Here is a 26,414-nt window from a genome sequence, read left to right as displayed (position 1 = left end):
CAAATGTTAATGTTTGGGAACGGTTACATAAACCCAAAATTGGACATTTCAATTGTGTGTAACAAGCTAAGTTTCCGATCCAACGGTTGAGAAATATTAGCTTGAATCTAATCAGGTTTTCATCTAACGGTAAATATTGAATGCTTTGTTACCAAGCTAACATTTATTGCAAACCCTAATTTGAAAGACTATATAAGGGAGAACTCTACCAACTGGGAAACCTAATCCCCACACCTTATGTGTGATACTAGTTGCACAAGCTAGAGTCGATTCTCCTTTAACCTTGGGTTTTCTTCTTCTAAAACCAGGTTAACGACTTAAAGACTTCATTGGGATTGTGAAGCCAGATCGATACTACTTTTCTTGTAGTTGTGTGATCTGATCTTGCTGATTCTATCGTTTTGAGTACAATTGTAATAATTGGCTTGAGATTTATATCTCCGATAGGTAAGATAGAAAAGTAATCACAAACATCTTCGTCTCATCGTTTGTGATTCCAAAATATACTTTTTCGCTGCGTCGATTAGGATTATTGTGAGGTGATTGATAATATTAGGCTGTTCTTCGGGAATATAAGTTCGGTTTATCAAATGGTTCATGTTCACCTTGATTTATCAAAAGACGGAACAAAACTCGTAGGTATATTCGTGGGAGACGGATTTATCTATTACCGTAGACTTTTCTGTGTGATACAGATTTGTTTATTAAAGTCTTCGACTTGGGGTCGTAGCAACTCTTAGTTGTGGGTGAGATCAGCTAAGGGAATCAAGTACGTAGCATCCTGCTGGGATCAGAGACGTGGGAGCATAACTGTACCTTGGATCCGTATGAGATTGATTGGGGTTCAACTACAGTCCAGACCGAAGTTAGTTTGGAGTAGGCTAGTGTCTGTAGCGGCTTAATGCAGTGTTTGTTCAATCTGGACTAGGTCCCGGGGTTTTTCTGCATTTGCGGTTTCCTCGTTAACAAAATTCTGGTGTCTGTGTTATTTCTTTTCCGCATTATATTTTGTTATATAATTGAAATATCACAGGTTGTGCGTTGTTCAATCAATTATAATATCCCACCTTTTGGTTGTTGATTTAAATTAATTGACACTTGGATATTGGTCTTTGGTACCATCCAAGTTATCTCTCTTTGATAAAGACTCACAGATTTCTATTTGCTTGAGTATATATCAAATCGAGAGAGTGAGATATAAACTCTTTGATATACTTTTTATCTTGATTGAGTCTAACTGTCTAGTTGATTCTCTAGAAAGTATATTGGAGTTTGTCCATACAGATTGCTAAGCAAAATATTGGGTGTGGTTGTTATACCCCCCGCTTTTTCAGTTCCAATATACTAAGAAAATATCCTGTTTGAAACCAATGACCCGGGATTAGTAAAAAAAAATTGAGGGATCTATTTTGATGGAAAATGGGGTATAGATTTTGGGCAAATTCCATAATATGCTATTAAAAAGCCAGTTTTACCGATTTCAATAGTAATTATGCCAAATGTTGAGCGTTACAGTACTTTGAGTTTCTTAAACAACCATGAGGATTGTATTTGGATGGGAAAAGGGCCAACGATGTCAGTACATCACATGGTCCTCAGTTTTCAACAAAGATTTTAAGGTTTATCAGCTCTTAAAAGTCGTTTTCTAGTTCGCTTTCAAGGGTAGTTCTTACTAGTTTATAAGTTTACAATTTTTTGGGGCTTTAAGCCTCTTTTCTTGTAAACTTCTCTTGTAAATTTTGTTATTTATTAATATAATTTTTGACTTATAAAAAGAAAAATCTATATACTATGAAAATGTCCTGTTTGATACCAATGACACAGGATTAGTAAAAAAAATTGAGGGATCTATTTTAATGGAAAATGGTGTATAGATTTTAGGCAAATTCCATAATATGCTATTAAAAAGCCAGTTTTACCGGTTTCAATAGTAATTATGCCAAATGTTGAGCGTTACAGCACCTTAGGCTTCTTAAACAACTCAAGAGGATAGTATTTGGATGGAAAAAGGGCCAACGACCTCAGTACATCACATGGTCCTAAGTTTTCAACCAAGATTTTAAGGTTTATCAGCTCTTAAAGGTCGTTTTCTAGTTCCAGAGCGCTTTCAAGGGTAGTTCATGTATACTAGGAAAATATCATGTTTTAAACCAATGACCCATGATTAGTAAGAAAACTTAGGAGGGATCTGTTTTGATGGAAAATGGTGTTTAGATTTTAGGAAAATTCCATAATATGCTATCTAAAAGCCAGTTTTACCGATTTCAATAGTAATTGTGCCAAATTTTGAGCGTTACAGCACCTTAAGTTTCTAAAACAACTCAAGAGGATAGTATTTGGATGGGAAAAGAGCCAATGACGTCAGTACGTTACATGGTCCAAAGTTTTCAACCAAGATTTTAAGGTTTATCAGCTCTTAAAGGTCGTTTTCTAGTTCCAGAGCGGTTTCAGAACGCTTTCAAGTGTAGTTCCTATATACTAAGAAAATGTCCTGTTTGATACCAATGACCCAGGATTAGTAAAAAAAATTGAGGGATCTATTTTGATGGAAAATGGTGTATAGATTTTAGGCAAATTTCATAATATGCTATTAAAAAGCCAGTTTTACCGGTTTCAATAGTAATTATGCCAAATGTTGAGCGTTACAGCACTTTGAGTTTCTTAAATAACTCAAGAGGATTGTATTTGGATGGGAAAAGGGCCAACGATGTCAGTACATCACACGGTCCTCAGTTTTCAACAATGATTTTAAGGTTTATCAGCTCTTAAAGGTCGTTTTCTAGTTCCAGAGCGCTTTCAAGGGTAGTTCATGTATACTAGGAAAATATCATGTTTGAAACCAATGACCCATGATTAGTAAAAAAACTAAGGAGGGATCTGTTTTGATGGAAAATGGTGTTTAGATTTTAGGCAAATTCCATAATATGCTATCTAAAAGCCAGTTTTACCGATTTCAATAGTAATTGTGCCAAATTTTGAGCGTTACAGCACCTTAAGTATCTAAAACAACTCAAGAGGATAGTATTTGGATGGTAAAAAAGCCAATGACGTCAATACGTCACATGGTCCAAATTTTTCAACCAAGATTTTAAGGTTTATCAGCTCTTAAAGGTCGTTTTCTAGTTCCAGAGCGGTTTCAGAACGCTTTCAAGTGTAGTTCCTATATACTAAAAAAATGTCCTGTTTGATACCAATGAAACAGGATTAGTAAAAAAAATTGAGGGATCTATTTTAATGGAAAATGGTGTATAGATTTTAGGCAAATTCCATAATATGCTATTAAAAAGCCAGTTTTACCGGTTTCAATAGTAATTATGCCAAATGTTGAGCGTTACAGCACTTTGAGTTTCTTAAACAACTCAAGAGGATTGTATTTGGATGGGAAAAGGGCCAAGATGTCAGTACATCACATGGTCCTCAGTTTTCAACAAAGATTTTAAGGTTTATCAGCTCTTAAAAGTCGTTTTCTAGTTCGCTTTCAAGGGTAGTTCCTATATATTAGTTTATAAGTTTATAATTTTTGGGGCTTTAAGCCTCTTTTCTTGTAAACTTCTCTTGTAATTTTTTTTATTTATTACTATAATTTTTAACTTATAAAAAGAAAAACCTATATACTATGAAAATATCCTGTTTGGAACCAATGACCACGGATTAGTAAAAAACTAAGGAGGGATATATTTTGATGGAAAATGGTATTTAGATTTTAGGAAAATTCCATAATATGATATTTAAAAGCCATTTTTACCGATTTCAATAGTAATTATGCCAAATGTTGAGCGTTACAACACCTTAGGTTTCTTAAACAACTCAAGAGGATAGTATTTGGATGGAAAAAGGGCCAACGACATCAGTACATCACATGGTCCTAAGTTTTCAACCAAGATTTTAAGGTTTATCAGCTCTTAAAGGTCGCTTTCTAATTCCAGAGCGCTTTCAAGGGTAGTTCATGTATACTAAGAAATTATCATGTTTGAAACCAATGACCCATGATTAGTAAAAAAACTAAGGAGGGATCTGTTTTGATGGAAAATGGTGTTTAGATTTTAGGCAAATTCCATAATATGCTATCTAAAAGCAAGTTTTACCGATTTCAATAGTAATTGTGCCAAATGTTGAGCGTTACAGCACCTTAAGTTTCTAAAACAACTCAAGAGGATATTATTTGGATGGAAAAAGGGACAATGACGTCAGTACGTCACATGGTCCAAAGTTTTCAACCAAGATTTTAAGGTTTATCAGCTCTTAAAGGTCGTTTTCTTGTTCCAGAGCGCTTTCAGAACGCTTTCTAGTGTAGTTCCTGTATACTAAGAAAATGGTCTGTTTGAAACCAATGACCCAGGATTAGTAAAAAAAAATTGAGGGATCTATTTTGATGGAAAATGGTGTATAGGTTTTAGGCAAATTCCATAATATGCTATTAAAAAGCCAGTTTTACCGGTTTCAATAGTAATTATTCCAAATGTTGAGCGTTACAACACTTTGAGTTTCTTAAAAAACTCAAGAGGATTGTATTTGGATGGGAAAAGGGACAACGATGTCAGTACATCACATGGTCCTCAGTTTTCAACAAAGATTTTAAGGTTTATCAGCTCTTAAAAGTCGTTTTCTAGTTCGCTTTCAAGGGTAGTTCCTATATACTAGTTTATAAGTTTACAATTTCCTATATACTAGTTTATAAGTTTACAATTTTTTGGGGCTTTAAGCCTCTTTTATTGTAAACTTCTCTTGTAAATTTTGTTATTTATTAATATAATTTTTGACTTATAAAAAGAAAAACCTATATACTATGAAAATATCTTGTTTGAAACCAATGACCACGGATTAGTAAAAAACTAAGGAGGGATATATTTTGATGGAAAATGGTATTTAGATTTTAGGAAAATTCCATAATATGATATTTAAAAGCCAGTTTTACCGATTTCAATAGTAATTATGCCAAATGTTGAGCGTTACAGCACCTTAGGTTTCTTAAACAACTCAAGAGGATAGTATTTGGATGGAAAAAGGGCCAACGACGTCAGTACATCACATGGTCCTAAGTTTTCAACCAATATTTTAAGGTTTATCAGCTCTTAAAGGTCGTTTTCTAGTTCCAGAGCGCTTTCAAGGGTAGTTCATGTATACTAGGAAAATATCATGTTTGAAACCAATGACCCATGATTAGTAAGAAAACTAAGGAGGGATCTGTTTTGATGGAAAATGGTGTTTAGATTTTAGGCAAATTCCATAATATGCTATCTAAAAGCCAGTTTTACCGATTTCAATAGTAATTGTGCCAAATTTTGAGCGTTACAGCACCTTAAGTTTCTAAAACAACTCAAGAGGATAGTATTTGGATGGGAAAAGAGCCAATGACGTCAGTACGTCACATGGTCCAAAGTTTTCAACCAAGATTTTAAGGTTTATCAGCTCTTAAAGGTCGTTTTCTAGTTCCAGAGCGGTTTCAGAAAGGTTTCAAGTGTAGTTCCTATATACTAAGAAAATGTCCTGTTTGATACCAATGACCCAGGATTAGTAAAAAAAATTGAGGGATCTATTTTGATGGAAAATGGTGTATAGATTTTAGGCAAATTCCATAATATGCTATTAAAAAACCAGTTTTACCGGTTTCAATAGTAATTATGCCAAATGTTGAGCGTTACATCACTTTGAGTTTCTTAAATAACTCAAGAGGATTGTATTTGGATGGGAAAAGGGCCAACGATGTCAGTACATCACACGGTCCTCAGTTTTCAACAATGATTTTAAGGTTTATCAGCTCTTAAAGGTCGTTTTCTAGTTCCAGAGCGCTTTCAAGGGTAGTTCATGTATACTAGGAAAATATCATGTTTGAAACCAATGACCCATGATTAGTAAGAAAACTAAGGAGGGATCTGTTTTGATGGAAAATGGTGTTTAGATTTTAGGCAAATTCCATAATATGCTATCTAAAAGCCAGTTTTAGCGATTTCAATAGTAATTGTGCCAAATTTTGAGCGTTACAGCACCTTAAGTTTCTAAAACAACTCAAGAGGATAGTATTTGGATGGGAAAAGAGCCAATGATGTCAGTACGTCACATGGTCCAAATTTTTCAACCAAGATTTTAAGGTTTATCAGCTCTTAAAGGTCGTTTTCTAGTTTCAGAACGCTTTCAAGTGTAGTTCCTATATACTAAGAAAATGTCATGTTTGATACCAATGACACAGGATTAGTAAAAAAAATTGAGGGATCTATTTTATTGGAAAATGGTGTATAGATTTTAGGCAAATTCCATAATATGCTATTAAAAAGCCAGTTTTACCGGTTTCAATAGTAATTATGCCAAATGTTGAGCGTTACAGCACTTTGAGTTTCTTAAACAACTCAAGAGGATTGTATTTGGATGGGAAAAGGGCCAAGATGTCAGTACATCACATGGTCCTCAGTTTTCAACAAAGATTTTAAGGTTTATCAGCTCTTAAAAGTCGTTTTCTAGTTCGCTTTCAAGGGTAGTTCCTATATATTAGTTTATAAGTTTATAATTTTTGGGGCTTTAAGCCTCTTTTCTTGTAAACTTCTCTTGTAATTTTTTTTATTTATTACTATAATTTTTAACTTATAAAAAGAAAAACCTATATACTATGAAAATATCCTGTTTGGAACCAATGACCACGGATTAGTAAAAAACTAAGGAGGGATATATTTTGATGGAAAATGGTATTTAGATTTTAGGAAAATTCCATAATATGATATTTAAAAGCCATTTTTACCGATTTCAATAGTAATTATGCCAAATGTTGAGCGTTACAACACCTTAGGTTTCTTAAACAACTCAAGAGGATAGTATTTGGATGGAAAAAGGGCCAACGACATCAGTACATCACATGGTCCTAAGTTTTCAACCAAGATTTTAAGGTTTATCAGCTCTTAAAGGTCGCTTTCTAATTCCAGAGCGCTTTCAAGGGTAGTTCATGTATACTAAGAAATTATCATGTTTGAAACCAATGACCCATGATTAGTAAAAAAACTAAGGAGGGATCTGTTTTGATGGAAAATGGTGTTTAGATTTTAGGCAAATTCCATAATATGCTATCTAAAAGCAAGTTTTACCGATTTCAATAGTAATTGTGCCAAATGTTGAGCGTTACAGCACCTTAAGTTTCTAAAACAACTCAAGAGGATATTATTTGGATGGAAAAAGGGACAATGACGTCAGTACGTCACATGGTCCAAAGTTTTCAACCAAGATTTTAAGGTTTATCAGCTCTTAAAGGTCGTTTTCTTGTTCCAGAGCGCTTTCAGAACGCTTTCTAGTGTAGTTCCTGTATACTAAGAAAATGGTCTGTTTGAAACCAATGACCCAGGATTAGTAAAAAAAAATTGAGGGATCTATTTTGATGGAAAATGGTGTATAGGTTTTAGGCAAATTCCATAATATGCTATTAAAAAGCCAGTTTTACCGGTTTCAATAGTAATTATTCCAAATGTTGAGCGTTACAACACTTTGAGTTTCTTAAAAAACTCAAGAGGATTGTATTTGGATGGGAAAAGGGACAACGATGTCAGTACATCACATGGTCCTCAGTTTTCAACAAAGATTTTAAGGTTTATCAGCTCTTAAAAGTCGTTTTCTAGTTCGCTTTCAAGGGTAGTTCCTATATACTAGTTTATAAGTTTACAATTTCCTATATACTAGTTTATAAGTTTACAATTTTTTGGGGCTTTAAGCCTCTTTTATTGTAAACTTCTCTTGTAAATTTTGTTATTTATTAATATAATTTTTGACTTATAAAAAGAAAAACCTATATACTATGAAAATATCTTGTTTGAAACCAATGACCACGGATTAGTAAAAAACTAAGGAGGGATATATTTTGATGGAAAATGGTATTTAGATTTTAGGAAAATTCCATAATATGATATTTAAAAGCCAGTTTTACCGATTTCAATAGTAATTATGCCAAATGTTGAGCGTTACAGCACCTTAGGTTTCTTAAACAACTCAAGAGGATAGTATTTGGATGGAAAAAGGGCCAACGACGTCAGTACATCACATGGTCCTAAGTTTTCAACCAATATTTTAAGGTTTATCAGCTCTTAAAGGTCGTTTTCTAGTTCCAGAGCGCTTTCAAGGGTAGTTCATGTATACTAGGAAAATATCATGTTTGAAACCAATGACCCATGATTAGTAAGAAAACTAAGGAGGGATCTGTTTTGATGGAAAATGGTGTTTAGATTTTAGGCAAATTCCATAATATGCTATCTAAAAGCCAGTTTTAGCGATTTCAATAGTAATTGTGCCAAATTTTGAGCGTTACAGCACCTTAAGTTTCTAAAACAACTCAAGAGGATAGTATTTGGATGGGAAAAGAGCCAATGATGTCAGTACGTCACATGGTCCAAATTTTTCAACCAAGATTTTAAGGTTTATCAGCTCTTAAAGGTCGTTTTCTAGTTTCAGAACGCTTTCAAGTGTAGTTCCTATATACTAAGAAAATGTCATGTTTGATACCAATGACACAGGATTAGTAAAAAAAATTGAGGGATCTATTTTATTGGAAAATGGTGTATAGATTTTAGGCAAATTCCATAATATGCTATTAAAAAGCCAGTTTTACCGGTTTCAATAGTAATTATGCCAAATGTTGAGCGTTACAGCACTTTGAGTTTCTTAAACAACTCAAGAGGATTGTATTTGGATGGGAAAAGGGCCAAGATGTCAGTACATCACATGGTCCTCAGTTTTCAACAAAGATTTTAAGGTTTATCAGCTCTTAAAAGTCGTTTTCTAGTTCGCTTTCAAGGGTAGTTCCTATATATTAGTTTATAAGTTTATAATTTTTTGGGGCTTCAAGCCTCTTTTCTTGTAAACTTATCTTGTAAATTCTTTTATTTATTACTATAATTTTTTACTTATAAAAAGAAAAACCTATATACTAGGAAAATATCCTGTTTGAAACCAATGACCCTGGATTAGTAAAAAAATTAAGGAGGGATCTATTGTGATGGAAAATGGTATTTAGATTTTAGGAAAATTCCATAATATGATATCTAAAAGCCAGTTTCACCGATTTCAATAGTAATTATGCCAAATGTTGAGCTTTACAGCACCTTAAGTATCTTAAACAACTCAAGAGGATAGTATTTGGATGGGAAAAGGGCCAACGACGTCAGTACATCACATGGTCCTAAGTTTTCAACCAAGATTTTAAGGTTTATCAGCTCTTAAAGGTCGTTATCTAATTCCAGAGCGCTTTCAAGGGTAGTTCATGTATACTAGGAAAATATCATGTTTGAAACCAATGACCCATGATTAGTAAGAAAACTAAGGAGGGATCTGTTTTGATGGAAAATGGTGTTTAGATTTTAGGAAAATTCCATAATATGCTATCTAAAAGCCAGTTTTACCGATTTCAATAGTAATTGTGCCAAATGTTGAGTGTTACAGCACCTTAAGTTTCTAAAACAACTCAAGAGGATAGTACTTGGATGGGAAAAGGGCCAATGACGCCAGTACGTCACATGGTCCTAAGTTTTCAACCAAGATTTTAAGGTTTATCAGCTCTTAAAGGTCGTTTTCTAGTTCCAGAGCACTTTCAGAACGCTTTCAAGTGTAGTTCCTATATACCAAGAAAATGTCATGTTTGGAACCAATGACCCAGGATTAGTAAAAACAATTGAGGGATCTATTTTGATGGAAAATGGTGTATAGATTTTAGGCAAATTCCATAATATGCTATTTAAAAGCCAGTTTTACCGGTTTCAATAGTAATTATGCCAAATGTTGAGCGTTACAGCACCTTAAGTTTCTAAAACAACTCAAGAGGATATTATTTGGATGGAAAAAGGGACAATGACGTCAGTACGTCACATGGTCCAAAGTTTTCAACCAAGATTTTAAGGTTTATCAGCTCTTAAAGGTCGTTTTCTTGTTCCAGAGCGCTTTCAGAACGCTTTCTAGTGTAGTTCCTGTATACTAAGAAAATGGTCTGTTTGAAACCAATGACCCAGGATTAGTAAAAAAAAATTGAGGGATCTATTTTGATGGAAAATGGTGTATAGGTTTTAGGCAAATTCCATAATATGCTATTAAAAAGCCAGTTTTACCGGTTTCAATAGTAATTATTCCAAATGTTGAGCGTTACAACACTTTGAGTTTCTTAAAAAACTCAAGAGGATTGTATTTGGATGGGAAAAGGGACAACGATGTCAGTACATCACATGGTCCTCAGTTTTCAACAAAGATTTTAAGGTTTATCAGCTCTTAAAAGTCGTTTTCTAGTTCGCTTTCAAGGGTAGTTCCTATATACTAGTTTATAAGTTTACAATTTTTTGGGGCTTTAAGCCTCTTTTATTGTAAACTTCTCTTGTAAATTTTGTTATTTATTAATATAATTTTTGACTTATAAAAAGAAAAACCTATATACTATGAAAATATCTTGTTTGAAACCAATGACCACGGATTAGTAAAAAACTAAGGAGGGATATATTTTGATGGAAAATGGTATTTAGATTTTAGGAAAATTCCATAATATGATATTTAAAAGCCAGTTTTACCGATTTCAATAGTAATTATGCCAAATGTTGAGCGTTACAGCACCTTAGGTTTCTTAAACAACTCAAGAGGATAGTATTTGGATGGAAAAAGGGCCAACGACGTCAGTACATCACATGGTCCTAAGTTTTCAACCAATATTTTAAGGTTTATCAGCTCTTAAAGGTCGTTTTCTAGTTCCAGAGCGCTTTCAAGGGTAGTTCATGTATACTAGGAAAATATCATGTTTGAAACCAATGACCCATGATTAGTAAGAAAACTAAGGAGGGATCTGTTTTGATGGAAAATGGTGTTTAGATTTTAGGCAAATTCCATAATATGCTATCTAAAAGCCAGTTTTACCGATTTCAATAGTAATTGTGCCAAATTTTGAGCGTTACAGCACCTTAAGTTTCTAAAACAACTCAAGAGGATAGTATTTGGATGGGAAAAGAGCCAATGACGTCAGTACGTCACATGGTCCAAAGTTTTCAACCAAGATTTTAAGGTTTATCAGCTCTTAAAGGTCGTTTTCTAGTTCCAGAGCGGTTTCAGAAAGGTTTCAAGTGTAGTTCCTATATACTAAGAAAATGTCCTGTTTGATACCAATGACCCAGGATTAGTAAAAAAAATTGAGGGATCTATTTTGATGGAAAATGGTGTATAGATTTTAGGCAAATTCCATAATATGCTATTAAAAAACCAGTTTTACCGGTTTCAATAGTAATTATGCCAAATGTTGAGCGTTACATCACTTTGAGTTTCTTAAATAACTCAAGAGGATTGTATTTGGATGGGAAAAGGGCCAACGATGTCAGTACATCACACGGTCCTCAGTTTTCAACAATGATTTTAAGGTTTATCAGCTCTTAAAGGTCGTTTTCTAGTTCCAGAGCGCTTTCAAGGGTAGTTCATGTATACTAGGAAAATATCATGTTTGAAACCAATGACCCATGATTAGTAAGAAAACTAAGGAGGGATCTGTTTTGATGGAAAATGGTGTTTAGATTTTAGGCAAATTCCATAATATGCTATCTAAAAGCCAGTTTTAGCGATTTCAATAGTAATTGTGCCAAATTTTGAGCGTTACAGCACCTTAAGTTTCTAAAACAACTCAAGAGGATAGTATTTGGATGGGAAAAGAGCCAATGATGTCAGTACGTCACATGGTCCAAATTTTTCAACCAAGATTTTAAGGTTTATCAGCTCTTAAAGGTCGTTTTCTAGTTTCAGAACGCTTTCAAGTGTAGTTCCTATATACTAAGAAAATGTCATGTTTGATACCAATGACACAGGATTAGTAAAAAAAATTGAGGGATCTATTTTATTGGAAAATGGTGTATAGATTTTAGGCAAATTCCATAATATGCTATTAAAAAGCCAGTTTTACCGGTTTCAATAGTAATTATGCCAAATGTTGAGCGTTACAGCACTTTGAGTTTCTTAAACAACTCAAGAGGATTGTATTTGGATGGGAAAAGGGCCAAGATGTCAGTACATCACATGGTCCTCAGTTTTCAACAAAGATTTTAAGGTTTATCAGCTCTTAAAAGTCGTTTTCTAGTTCGCTTTCAAGGGTAGTTCCTATATATTAGTTTATAAGTTTATAATTTTTTGGGGCTTCAAGCCTCTTTTCTTGTAAACTTATCTTGTCAATTCTTTTATTTATTACTATAATTTTTTACTTATAAAAAGAAAAACCTATATACTAGGAAAATATCCTGTTTGAAACCAATGACCCTGGATTAGTAAAAAAATTAAGGAGGGATCTATTGTGATGGAAAATGGTATTTAGATTTTAGGAAAATTCCATAATATGATATCTAAAAGCCAGTTTCACCGATTTCAATAGTAATTATGCCAAATGTTGAGCTTTACAGCACCTTAAGTATCTTAAACAACTCAAGAGGATAGTATTTGGATGGGAAAAGGGCCAACGACGTCAGTACATCACATGGTCCTAAGTTTTCAACCAAGATTTTAAGGTTTATCAGCTCTTAAAGGTCGTTATCTAATTCCAGAGCGCTTTCAAGGGTAGTTCATGTATACCAGGAAAATATCATGTTTGAAACCAATGACCCATGATTAGTAAGAAAACTAAGGAGGGATCTGTTTTGATGGAAAATGGTGTTTAGATTTTAGGAAAATTCCATAATATGCTATCTAAAAGCCAGTTTTACCGATTTCAATAGTAATTGTGCCAAATGTTGAGTGTTACAGCACCTTAAGTTTCTAAAACAACTCAAGAGGATAGTACTTGGATGGGAAAAGGGCCAATGACGCCAGTACGTCACATGGTCCTAAGTTTTCAACCAAGATTTTAAGGTTTATCAGCTCTTAAAGGTCGTTTTCTAGTTCCAGAGCACTTTCAGAACGCTTTCAAGTGTAGTTCCTATATACCAAGAAAATGTCATGTTTGGAACCAATGACCCAGGATTAGTAAAAACAATTGAGGGATCTATTTTGATGGAAAATGGTGTATAGATTTTAGGCAAATTCCATAATATGTTATTAAAAAGCCAGTTTTACCGGTTTCAATAGTAATTATGACAAATGTTGAGTGTTACAGCACTTTGAGTTTCTTAAACAACTCAAGAGGATTATATTTGGATGGGAAAAGGGCCAATGACGTCATTACGTCACATGGTCCTAATTTTTCAACCAAGATTTTAAGGTTTATCAGCTCTTAAAGGTCGTTTTCTAGTTCCAGAGCGCTTTCAGAACGCTTTCTAGTGTAGTTCCTATATATTAAGAAAATGGTCTGTTTGAAACCAATGACCCAGGATTAGTAAAAAAAAATTGAGGGATCTATTTTGATGGAAAATGGTGCATAGATTTTAGGAAAATTCCATAATATGCTATTAAAAAGCCAGTTTTACCGGTTTCAATAATAATTATGCCAAATGTTGAGCGTTACAGCACTTTGAGTTTCTTAAACAACTCAAGAGGATTGTATTTGGATGGGGAAAGGGCTAACGATGTCAGTACATCACATGGTCCTCAGTTTTCAACAAAGATTTTAAGGTTTATCAGCTCTTAAAAGTCGTTTTCTAGTTCGCTTTCAAGGGTAGTTCCTATATACTAGTTTATAAGTTTATAATTTTTTGGGGCTTTAAGCCTCTTTTCTTGTAAACTTCTCTTGTAAATTTTGTTATTTATTAATATAATTTTTGACTTATAAAAGGAAAAACCTATATACTAGGAAAATATCCTGTTTGAAACCAATGACCCGGGATTAGTAAAAAAACTAAGGAGGGATCTATTTTGATGGATAATGGTATTTAGATTTTAGGAAACTTCCATAATATGCTATCTAAAAGCCAGTTTTACCGATTTCAATAGTAATTATGCCAAATGTTGAGCGTTACAGCACCTTAAGTTTCTAAAACAACTCAAGAGGATAGTATTTGGATGGGAAAAGGGCCAACGACGTCAGTACATCACATGCTCCTAAGTTTTCAACCAAAATTTTATGGTTTATCAGCTCTTAAAGGTCGTTTTCTAGTTCCAGAGCGCTTTCAAGGGTAGTTCATGTATACTAGGAAAATATCATGTTTGAAACCAATGACCCATGATTAGTAAAAAAACTAAGGAGGGATCTATTTTGATGGAAAATGTTGTTTAGATTTTAGGCAAATTCCATAATATGCTATCTAAAAGCCAGTTTTACCGATTTCAATAGTAATTGAGCCAAATGTTGAGCGTTACAGCACCTTAAGTTTCTTAAACAACTCAAGAGGATAGTATTTGGATGGGAAAAGGGCCAATGACGTCATTACGTCACATGGTCCTAAGTTTTCAACCAAGATTTTAAGGTTTATCAGCTCTTAAAGGTCGTTTTCTAGTTCCAGAACGCTTTCAGAATGCTTTCTAGTGTAGTTCCTTTATACTAAGAAAATGGTCTGTTTGAAACCAATGACCCAGGATTAGTAAAAAAAATTTGAGGGATCTATTTTGATGGAAAATGTGTATAGATTTTAGGCAAATTCCATAATATGCTATTAAAAAGCTAGTTTTACCGGTTTCAATAGTAATTATGCCAAATGTTGAGCGTTACTGCACTTTGAGTTTCTTAAACAACTCAATAGGATTGTATTTGGATGGGAAAAGGGCCAACGATGTCAGTACATCACATGGTCCTCAGTTTTCAACAAAGATTTTAAGGTTTATCAGCTCTTAAAAGTCGATTTCTAGTTCCTGAGCGCTTTCAAGGGTAGTTCCTATATACTAGTTTATAAGTTTATAATTTTTTGGGGCAGCCTCTTTTCTTGTAAACTTCTCTTGTAAACTTTGTTATCTATTAATATAATTTTTAACTTATAAAAAGAAAAACCTATATATTAGGAATATATCCTGTTTAAAACCAATGACCCGGGATTATAAAAAAACTAAGGAGGGATCTATTTTGATGGGAAATGGTGTTTAGAATTTAGGCAAATTCCATAATATGCTATCAAAAAGCCAGTTTTACCGATTTCAATAGTAATTATGCCAAATGTTGATTTTTTTTTTTGCTAAGTCAAGAAAATGTATTGATAAAAAAAATTATTTACAAGATAGATATAGGAGAAAAGAGATCAATGTGACCCCAAAAACTCCTAAAACCTATTTAAAACGATAATAAATTACATTTGGGAATTCAATAGAACTTAAGAAAACTGGGCGACCTTTAAAATGAATACCAACCCCATCCTCTAATAAACAACCACGCTTTGCTATGGTATCAGCTGCAAAATTTTCCTCTCTAAAGGAATGTTCAAAACGAATTGAACCATATAAACCTTTAACTTCCATCCATCTTTTCCTAGCAAACCAAGGAACGTTATCTTCTTCCAAAGCCTTCAACACACTTGTAGAATCTGATCTAATAACAATGCAATCATATCCCCCACTGAACTGCCCACTCCATACCCACAATAATACCATACAACAACCAAATAATTAGAAGTAACTCCCAAGCCAATACACATAGCACCAACCACCTCACAATTGCATTCCTTGCAACAACACCAGCTCCCGCCACCCCTGGATTACCTCTTGAGGCGCCATCCGTGCACAAAAGCAATTCATTAGCATTAGGAGGAAACCAAAAACACTCCTTAGGATCAGTAAACTTCACCTTTCTATGCCGAACTCGAAAAAACTCCAGAATTCTCAAGTCTTCCAAATAATTATGCATAAAACTCTTCATTCGAACTGAATATTCTTGCATCAAATTAAAAACACGTTTTTGAAATAAAGACCAACAAGGATTCTTCTTTTCATACACTTTTTTGTTTCTAGTGAACCATAATTCTGAACGCACAACCAAATTCACTACCAACCACAAATCCTTAACAATACCACTATGATTTTTTGCCTCATGGTAAGAAGTAATAATATCATAATGAGGTTTAATTTTGAAAATACCTTCAATCCACTCCCAAGCTCTTTGCGCAAAATTACAGCTCCAAAGAACATGTTGGAGAGACTCCTCCTCAATCTGACACACACTACATTTGGATGCTAGTTGAAATTTGAATCTGCTGCGTACCTTATCAAGAGTTGCACACGCACCACGAATAAACTTCCAGTTCTGAGCCACCAATGAAGGATGCACCACCCTCTTCCATAACAGCCACGCCTCCCTCAAAATAGGATATTTCTTCCTAATCAACTCCCTTGCTGCCTTGACAGAAAATTTACCTTGTAAATCAGGCATCCAAATACGCCTATCCACTCCCATATGAATTTTTGGTAAATCTTGTTGTACCACACCAGCACTTAAGAGGAGCTGCAAATGAACTCCTTGAATCTGCCAATCACCTTGCACAATAATATCACATACACGAGCTGATATGTCTAAGTTCGTGCGATTTAAAACACTAGCTAAGGTTGTATTTCCATACCAAATATCAAAGAATAAAGAAGTATCCCTACCGTCACCAATAAAACACTTCGTGTTATTCACCATCTCCTTGTGAACCCAACGAAGACCGGGAAGAATAGAAGATTTCACCCCCGCCATCTTAATACGACCATCCCTACAAGTGAATTTGGCTTCCAAAAACCGAGCCCACCTCTTACGAGAATATTTTATAGACCACCACAATTTTATCAGCAAAGCTTTATTCATAGTCCTTAGGCTAGTGATCCCAAGACCATCTTCCTTTAAAGGACTACAAATCTTATCGAAACCTACTACAAAAGCTCTAGAAAGGTTAGAATCACCCGACCACAGAAAATTACGAATCACACGCTCACATTGAAGAGTGAATTTTACCAGCCATTTGTACACATCCATGTTATGAATGGAATATCTCGAAAGAACATTCTTAACAAGCACAACTCTATCTTGAAAAGATAACATCTTACCTTTCAGAACCGAAAGTTGATCCTTCAACTTATCAACAACGTTGCTGATGTGACTATACTTTACCACTCCCGGCATCACCTTAACTCCCAAATACCTATCAGGAAAGTTAGAAATTGCCATACCCAAGAAGGTAGCAATGGTCCGGCGCCTACTCAAAGTCCCACCACCAAAGTAAATCTTGCTCTTATCCCTACAAACCCTTTGACCTGAGGCTTGCTGGTAACTCTCCAAAAGTTTCACCAAATTCTTCACACTCTTCATATTTCCCTTGCAAAAAATCATAATATCATCAGCAAAGAATAAATGAGTTGGAGCAATACCCTTATGTACGGAAGAGAAAGATTCCAACCCCCTAAATAAAGAACTGTTACATATAATGAAGAAACTAGTAGATTTAGATAGGAAGCAACATAAAATAACCAAATTTTATACCTGAATATTCGGTTTGATAACCTGCTACTAATTCTTCTTCGGCTTCTGGTAAATCAAAGGTTAACCTCTCACATTCTGCTAGGGAAGAAATTACAAAAACTGCAAAGTAAAAGTGGGTATTTCAACCTATTTATTTCGTTCCTATTCTTCTTTCTAAGAAAAGTAAAAGTGGGACAAAAAAAAGGATTACTTCGTTCCTGATAATTATTTATTTCACCTGTGGATAGGACCATACTCGGGATCGGGATCGTGGGGAAGTACTACTTTATCGTTTCTACCAGCTTGAAGCCCCATTATGATTTCGTTTATGCAGAAATACCTTTTTTGGTAACTTACATTATCTCCGTTACTAATCCTTTGTGTATTTTGGTGTTCCTAACCATCCACTCATTTTTGCTCGATCCCCGGTATGGTAATACATACAATATAATAGAATAGTTAAAACAAAACTCTAGCCAGTTGATCTTTTCTACCCGCTTCAAACCGTGATGACTAATCAACCAACCTTGGGGTAATTTCTCTTTTTTTGCTTAACTCTTGTACATAGGGAATGAGTCTCAACCTTTTTACCGCTAATTTAGAAGCTGTTTTGTTTCACTCATATAACTATCTAGTTTAGGTCATCACCCCGAATGACGAATAAAAAAACGAGGATCTCTATTCACTCCATTCAACTTCTTTCCTAGAAAAAATTAGGTAAAAGTTCATGCCCCAACGAATCGCACGTAAAGATATTGATAACAAACATGGAGTTAATGGTACTTCATAACTAATCGATTGAGCAGCATCTCGTAGACCACCCAAAAAAGAATATTTACTATTTGACCCATATCCTGACATAAGAAGTCCAATAGGAGCAATACTTGAAATAGAAATCCATAAAAAAACACCTATACTGAGATCAGCTAAAACAAGACGATATCCAAAAGGAATTACTGAATAACTTAGTAAAATGGATACGACTGCTATAGAGGGTCCGAGACTGAATAAAAGAATATCCCCTCTAGATGGGAGAAGATCCTATTTAAAAAGTAATTTTGTCCCGTCTGCTAGAGCTTGAAGAATTCCCAAAGGACCCGTGTATTCGGATCCAATACGTTGTTGTACCCCCCCCATATATTTTTCTTTCTAACCACACAATAACTAGTATTCCTATCGTGATTCCCAGTACTGGAGTAAAAATAGGGACAAGCAACCATATAAGACCATAGACCCCCTTTAAGGATTCCAATCTGAAAAAAGAATTGATAGCCTGTAATTATGTCGTATCAATTATCATATTAACGATCAACTTCTCCCATAATGATATCTATACTACCTAGTATCGTCATAATATCCGCCAACTTCATTCTTTTAACTAACTGAGGAAGAATTTGGAAATTGATAAAACCCGGAGGACGAATTTTCCATCTCCAAGGAAAAGCACTATGATCCCCTATCAGAAAAATTCCCAATTCCCCCATTGGGGCTTCTACTCTCACATAAAGTTCTATTTTTGACAATTCAAAAGTGGGAGATGTTTTTTTTACTAATAAATCTATAGTCAAAATCATTCCAGTCAGAATCCCTTGCTTTATCAAAGCGTCGGGCTTCTAAATTTTCATAGGGCCCTCCCGGAATTCCTTCCAAAGCTTGTTGAATAATTTTTATGGATTCTGTCATTTCACCGATTCGGACTAAGTAACGGGCTAATGAATCCCCTTCTTTTTGCCATTGTACTTCCCAGTCAAACTCGTCGCAACACTCATAATGATCGACTTTCCGAAGATCCCATTGTATTGTGGAAGCTCGTAGCATTGGCCCTGATAAACCCCAATTTATTGCCTCCTCTCCACCAACAACGCATACCCCCTCAATGCATTATAAATAAATAGGATTTCGCGTAATAAGCTTTTGATATTCAGCAACTCCGGTTAAAAAATAATCGCAGAAATCTAAACATTATCTATCCATCCATGAGGTAGATCAGCAGCTACTCCTCCGATACGAAAATAATTATGCATCATTCGCATACCTGTGGCAGCTTCGAATAGATCATATATCAATTCTCTCTCTCTGAAAATATAGAAGAAAGGAGTCTGCGCACTTATATCTGCCATAAAAGGGCCAAGCCATGATAAATGAGAGGCTATACGACTCAGTTCCAACATAATTACTCTGATATAACGGGCTCTTTTAGGAACTTGAATATTTCCTAACTGTTCTGGTCCATTTACCGTTATTTCCTCGGTAAACATAGTAGCTAAATAATCCCAACGCGTTACATAAGGCAGATATTGTATAATTGTTCGGTTTTCCGCTATTTTTTCCATACCTCTGTGTAAATAACCCAATATAGGTTCACAGTCAATAACGTCTTCACCATCTAGAGTAATGATGAGTCGAAGAACGCCATGCATCGATGGGTGGTGAGGACCCATATTGACTATCATGAGGTCTTTTCTTGTAGCTGATACAGTCATATTTTTTTCCCGATTCATTATTCCATGAATTGCTGAAAACGAAACAAAGTTCATAAAAATTCAAAATCTAATAAATCAAATAATTCAAGCTAAAGCTTCAAATTAACTTAACTAGTCTTTGGCTCCCGAATCCAACCGACCTATTAATTCTTTATAACGTATTCTATTTTTTTTACAAATAAGCCAGCAACCGTTGCCGTTTTACCAGAGTTTTCCCTATACCTCTCTGAGATAAAAAGTCCTTTTTGTGAAATTCAAAATGGAAAGTGAGTCTCCGTATTTTATTGGTGAAACTTAATACTTGAAATTCAAAGGAAACGGACCCCTTGTTTTATTCTTTTTCTTCTTGCAAAATAACTAAGATGAATGCTTTTTTTTATCATAAAAAGAGCGCTTCTCCTTTTTTTTCTTTTATAAAAAAATGGAGTTTATCGATCAGGAAAAATAATATCGGTTTTTAAAATCTGGTTCTGGTATACACAAAAAATTTATTTTTTCATATACTACCTTTTACTTCCAAATTTAATGGATCAATCCAATTTGCAATTTCATTCGGATATAGATACAAAAGACTGGTCGAGTTCTTCAACCCCCCCAAAAAAGTAAGGGAAAAATTGAGCCGAAGAAGATTCGTAGGTCATTGAATCAGTATCCTATACGGGAAACCAGAATATAAATAAATATAAGACAAATGTGCGGGTTCATTTGTTTGCCTTCATATATGATGCCATATCTGGCACGTTATAGATAGGAAGGAGATTTACCATTAATTGATGGTAAATCGTGGATACATATATATCCTTGACATACTGAAACAACTTCCATTACTAGTATCAAACCAATAACGATTCATACAAGCTAAATCCTCTAATCGATAATTTGGCCAAAGAAAAAATTTCCATTTCATTAATTTATTTCTATCTCTATCTAAATTCTTTGGATCTTTATCAAGATGCTTGCTCTCCTCCAAAAAGTACCGCAGTTCTTTATGTTGTTCTTATTGTAAAATGTTTTCTTTCTATCCAAAACATATCTTTTTTCCGAGTTTAAACAAAGTTGAATTCTCAATTCTCTACGACATCTAGGGCTAAAATATTTTCAGGAACAACAAAAGCATAATTTTTTTCATCTCTCTTTTCAAGCACCCTTTCATGTCTATGTCTTTTAATGGATTCATCAAAAGAATTATTATAACCGTTTTCTTTTTGTTGGTTTTTTCTATTAGTTTGGTGATTACTCTTATGGACCAGTGAAATAACTATGGTTATATACATAATAAAAAGTCCATCTCCTTGTATAGATAGGCGAACAGGTTCAATAATCAATACTCCTTTGTTTATCAATTCTGTAAGATTTAGATCTCATTGAATCAACAATATATCCAGACGCATTTCTCCTCTTTGAATATAGGATATCGCAATTTGCTTTGGATTGTTCAGTCTAAGCAGGAGACAATATATCTGGATACTATTAATTATTCTTTGATCCAAAGAACTATGCCATCTCAGTTGAAAAAAAAGTATCTTTTCAGGAAAAAATCTAGTTCTGCTTCTGTGGTACTCTTCCATTTATTTTGATTTCTACTCTTTTTCATGTATGAGTCACTGTCATCCTCGTTAACTTCTTTTTCTTGGTTTGATAGATCTGATCCAATATCTTCTTGGTCTGATTCTTATTTTTCTTCTTGGTATGATTCTTCTTTTTCTTCTTGATTTTGATTTTCTAATTCAAGATCTTTTTTTTTAGCTTTTTATTTTCACTGGTGGTTTTATTTCCATTAAAATGGAAAAGAAGTGATTTTGTTGGTATAATCCACGGTTTAATCCTATATGTATCATATAGCCCCAACAATTCTGGGAAGAACCAAAGGTGCAGATTTGATATGGGGGGGTTTAGTATTTCTTCATTCATTCCCATCCAATAAAAAAAAAAAGTTTTTTCCACTGGATGGTTTTATTTGTTTATCAATCGCAAGATACGAAAGATCCTTCGTATCAATTTGATTAATGATTGAATAATAGTTAATTCCTGTTTTAGTATTTTTATCCATGCGGGTCTCAGTATCCATATTAGCCCAAGCCTCAATATCGATCTTCTTTCTAAGACAAAAAGAAACGATTCTCCAATCAAAATATTTTCTATCCGTATTTTTATCCGTATCAACAATACAATCTTCTCCTAGATAATGACTTCTATATGCCTGCCGCCATATAAAAAATTGAGGGTTTATTTGTGTTGTAGTTATAGGGAATTTTTCGGCTTCCCTTTACTTGTAATGGTGATAGAGAAATATATGAATCCTTACCTTCTCTATGATTGATATATTTCTGTGATAAAAGATCATATCCATACTGTTTTTTAAAATTTTTTGTTTTACTCGATAATGAATCCATTACATAAGCATTTTGCTTCTTATAATGAAATACATTTTTTTGTTCATATGAATCCAATTTTGTTGATGCCTTGTTTGAAATCGTATGACTTTGATTGACTCCATTTCGTTGTTTTTGTAGAGCTAATTGAGACGATGTAATCTTAGATAAATTATATTGATAGTTATAATGACTGTTTAACCAATTTTTCCACCCATTCGTTTCAAAATTGCTAAGTTTTTAATGTCTTGATTCAGAATAAAGTATTCCTTGTGTTCCAAAAAAATTTCTTTATTCTATCTTTAAGAAAAAAAGACGTTCCATCATATTGAAGTACAGATCTCATGTGATATTTATTAATCACTTGGGTTTGTGATAATTTGTAAAATACATATGCCTGTGACAAGTCAACTGGGGCACAAAAATGATGTAAATTCTTATTACTAATATTAGAAAGTTCCCTCTTTTTAGTCGAAATGACATGAATTCTTTTTTTTCTCTTCAACTTCTTCTTTCTTTATTTCATCATTGTAACTTTTTTTATCAATCTCTCCTTTTTTTAAGTCTAGGGAAAATTGTGCATTGATCCTGGGAATATTAATGAGATATAGAAGGGTGTCCATATATATCTTTTCAATCAAAAAGTTTAAAAAAGAGTGTCGTTTTCGTATTAATCTAGCACTTCTTCTTTGGAATATCCGCAAAAAGCTTTTTGGCGCTTCTAATCTTTTATCGTTACAACTTGTATCGTTAGGATTAATATTTCTATCTGGAATTAGGAACGTTTTTTTTGTTGTCATTTATTATTTTTTCCATTTGATTCTTAATTTACTTGTCCTATCAGCCAGATCTTCTGTTTTTTTTTCTTCTGTTAGTGAATAATTTGTCCAAGAGATTGATCTAATTCGACTGGACGATTCATGAACTATCTGATTTTCTTTGAGAGAATTTTTTTTATTTTCACTTGATTCATATACTTTTCTCAATCCAACTAATAGAATTGGATTTACTTTGCCAAGCTCTTTTATTTATTTTTTTTGAAAAAAATCCTTTTTATGAGTCCAACTTTCTTTTTCTTTTGAGTCCTTTAGAAACCCTTTTGTTTTTTCTTTTAAAACTCTTAGACCTAGAAAACTTTTTTTTTTTTTGTTATTCTTTTTTCTAGGTCTTTTAAAATGGGTTTTAATAAAGAAGGTCGTCTTCGAGGAGAACCAAAAGGAAATTCAGTTTCCATCCCCCAGACTGTCAAAAAGCAAGAATTTTCCTTTATTCCCCTTGGATTTTTATGATGAGATCGTTTCTTGGAACTGTTCCAAGGTTTCAGATAGAAAGGACATAGGATCTTTATTTGAATACCCCCTGTTAACCAATTTTTTGGAAATTCCATTTCGGATAATTGAACACCATTATAGGTGCATTTAACATGCATTTCTCTACCCCACTCTCTCCAATCCTCATTCCACTCCGGGGGTTGAAATAATAAGATACGGCTGATGTTTTTAGCTATTATCAATGAATGCAATCCAATATATTTTCTAAAAATCGAGTGGGCTATTAACAAGCAACCCCTTATTGATTGACCAAATAGAACAGTATCCCAGCTTTCTGCTACTGCTAGCCGGTCATTTTCCTCCCCTTTCTTCTTCCTTTTTTTAGCCTTTTTTTTGCCTCTTCCTCAAAAATGGAATTTTTTAATTCCGTACTTTTTATCATCCAATTCTTAAAAAGAAGATTCCAAATTCGCGAGGTATCAGCAGAAAAAAAAAACTTTTTGTAGATTCTGTCCAAAAAAGGGGGGAATGGATATTTGTTTGAAACGGTTCCCAAATACCTGTTTTACGTCTTTGAGCGCGCATATATCCTTTGATTATATCTCGACGAAAATCCAATTCTGCGCATAACGTAGGACAAACACTTCTTCTACTTCATCATTAGTATTCGTTGTACTATTTGTACGTTCGGTATCTGTAAAAATGACTACATGGTTGAACTTTCTTGACCTAATTTCATGATCCTCACCCGTTTCTTCTAAAATTGTTCCATCTTGTTGATCCAAACTGGTAATCAATTTGTATGACCATTGAGGAACTTCTTTACGTTTTTTCTTTTATTCCAATGGATTCCTTTATAATTCTTTGATGATGTCTATCGGGTGTAACCGTATCAAATAAATATTTCGTTATATTTTCTGAATTAAGTTTTCCTTCTTCTGGAAGGAAGTATTTTCTCTCAAATTTTTCCTTTTTTTCTTCAAATTCTTGGTAGTTTGTGGGAAGTATATTATGAAATTTATTTATCCAAATCCAACCTTCTTCTGAGAAAGCCTCATCATATTCAAACTTGAGTTTAAATACTTTTTTTTTTCGCTTTCGCGGCGGGTTCCGTTCAAAAAAGGATCATACCCTTCAGGCAGGCAGTCTTGTTCAGTCTTATCATTGCATAATCTAATCCTTTTTTCAAGTACATCCAGTTTCAGAGACTCCCTTCTAGAGCATCAATTCTATTGAAAAATGCGTTGTTTATGTTCTTTTTTTTTCCGTTGGTATAAGCCCAATTATTATACAATTCTTCAGAAGAGGGTTTTTCAGTTGTGGACATAAGTATCTTTCCTTTTATCATTTCCAAAAAGATTGACAAACTATATGGATATGTAGAAGAGATTCTTTCTTTTCCATCACTTTCACATGTAAAAAAAAAATAGTGTGACATTTCGACTCGCACAGCATCTTCAAATTGATCATTTTTGATATATCGCACTGGACGATTCCATCGTTTATAGTCGAAAAGAAGAGTAACAAGAGGTTTTTCAAACCAGAGGAGGTCTTTATCTTATTTAAGTTTAAGTATTTCTAACTTCGAATTTTCTTCCGAACAAAGGGAAGGAGAAGGGTCTTCTTCGATGGATCCTTCTTCCTGTTTAGTCCCCTTCGTTTCGGAAATTGTTTTGATTTCTACATCTGTTTCTCCCTCACTTTCCCCCCTTTCTTCCGTTTCGGCAGTTTCTTCTTTTAGTTTCTTAGTAACAATAGGCAACGACATTCTTCCTAAATAGTAGACACGGGTGATAAATAAGAGTATACTAAAGATTTGAGCCATAGAATTTCTCAATTCTGACACAAGGTACTTATTCGATCTAACAGAATTATTTTTCCGTATCCAGAATAATACCAATCCAACCCATTTCATGAATAAAATGTGACAAATTAACCAACCAACAAAACTACTTGTTACAAATAACATCTTGTTGTTGCATCGAAACATATAAATGTTGACTAATCTGGCTAATGTTGAACTCGGTAAAATGAAATGGTTGAATAATTGAAAAATGAGATTATTCAGGAATACACATTGAATGCTGAGATTACGCATTGAGTTTCTTGTAGTAGATCCATAATCAAAAACGTTTTTGTGGTTGTTCCAGAAGAAATGAAAGAAAAGATACTGTAGAACTAGGACAGTTATTGTATGAGGTCTACCCAATGCTAGATGGAGAGGCGCATAATAGATCGATATGAACAACATGAGCTGTCCCGTAATAAAACCCGTTGTTGCTGATACCTCCTTATCGGTTCCTTCTTCCATAACCCGAGCTCGGAGAAGGAAGAGATAAGAGGGGCCTATGGAGAATGTGGTCAGAAATCCATAATAGAGTCTGACCAAAACGACCGAATTTATTATCTTCATGCATAAGGATAATAGATTACCTAGTAGAAAAGATTTCAAAATCATCACAAACCCCCTTTTTTTCTTTTCTATTGCAATTTCTCGATTATTATATGATGATTTCTTAACTTTCTATATATATAAATAGAAACAGATAGACTAGAAACGACATCTCTTATGTCAATGACACCAAAGGGATATTAAATGATGGAATTGGGATATGGATGGAATATAATGAAATAGAGACACTTTGAGGTTCCCTATGAAATGAGGCATGGAACGAAGCCACTACGAAGAAGTTCCGAGAGTTACGAAGGAAGCTTCGGTCTCATATTGGTCATGGGTTGAGAATGGGAATTGAACTCTATGAGCTCGAATTTCCCGTTATTCCTCAGTAACTCAGTGGTAGAGCGGTCGGCTGTTAACTGATTGGTCGTAGGTTCGAATCCTACTTGGGGAGATTTTATTCGAATTGTTTCATTCAGAATGAAATGAAAGGGCTCGCGTTGACCATTAGGAGTAGGTAACCCGTTCCCTGTCTTTCTTTCTGTTGCATTCTATCCCATCGTATCACATTCTGTTCTGCGATATTTGAGAATTTCCGTCAATACCTCGGTGTAGATCTGGGATAATCCT

At 34.1% G+C, this 26,414-nt stretch overlaps 1 non-coding gene and 1 pseudogene across 1 annotated transcript; one reads left to right on the top strand and one right to left on the bottom strand.

The window, feature by feature from the left end:
• Nucleotides 1-20,448: 20,448 nt before the first annotated feature.
• Nucleotides 20,449-25,849, bottom strand: LOC113317146 (annotated as a pseudogene).
• A 317-nt stretch (nucleotides 25,850-26,166) lies between these two features.
• On the top strand, nucleotides 26,167-26,238 carry TRNAN-GUU. The gene has a single exon. It is a non-coding gene; the product is annotated as a tRNA-Asn (tRNA).
• The last annotated feature ends 176 nt before the right edge of the window (nucleotides 26,239-26,414 follow it).

Source organism: Papaver somniferum, chromosome 10 (genome assembly GCF_003573695.1).
Source record: "Papaver somniferum cultivar HN1 chromosome 10, ASM357369v1, whole genome shotgun sequence".
In the NCBI taxonomy this organism is placed as follows: domain Eukaryota; kingdom Viridiplantae; phylum Streptophyta; class Magnoliopsida; order Ranunculales; family Papaveraceae; genus Papaver; species Papaver somniferum.
This window is presented reverse-complemented; position numbering and strand designations above follow the sequence as displayed.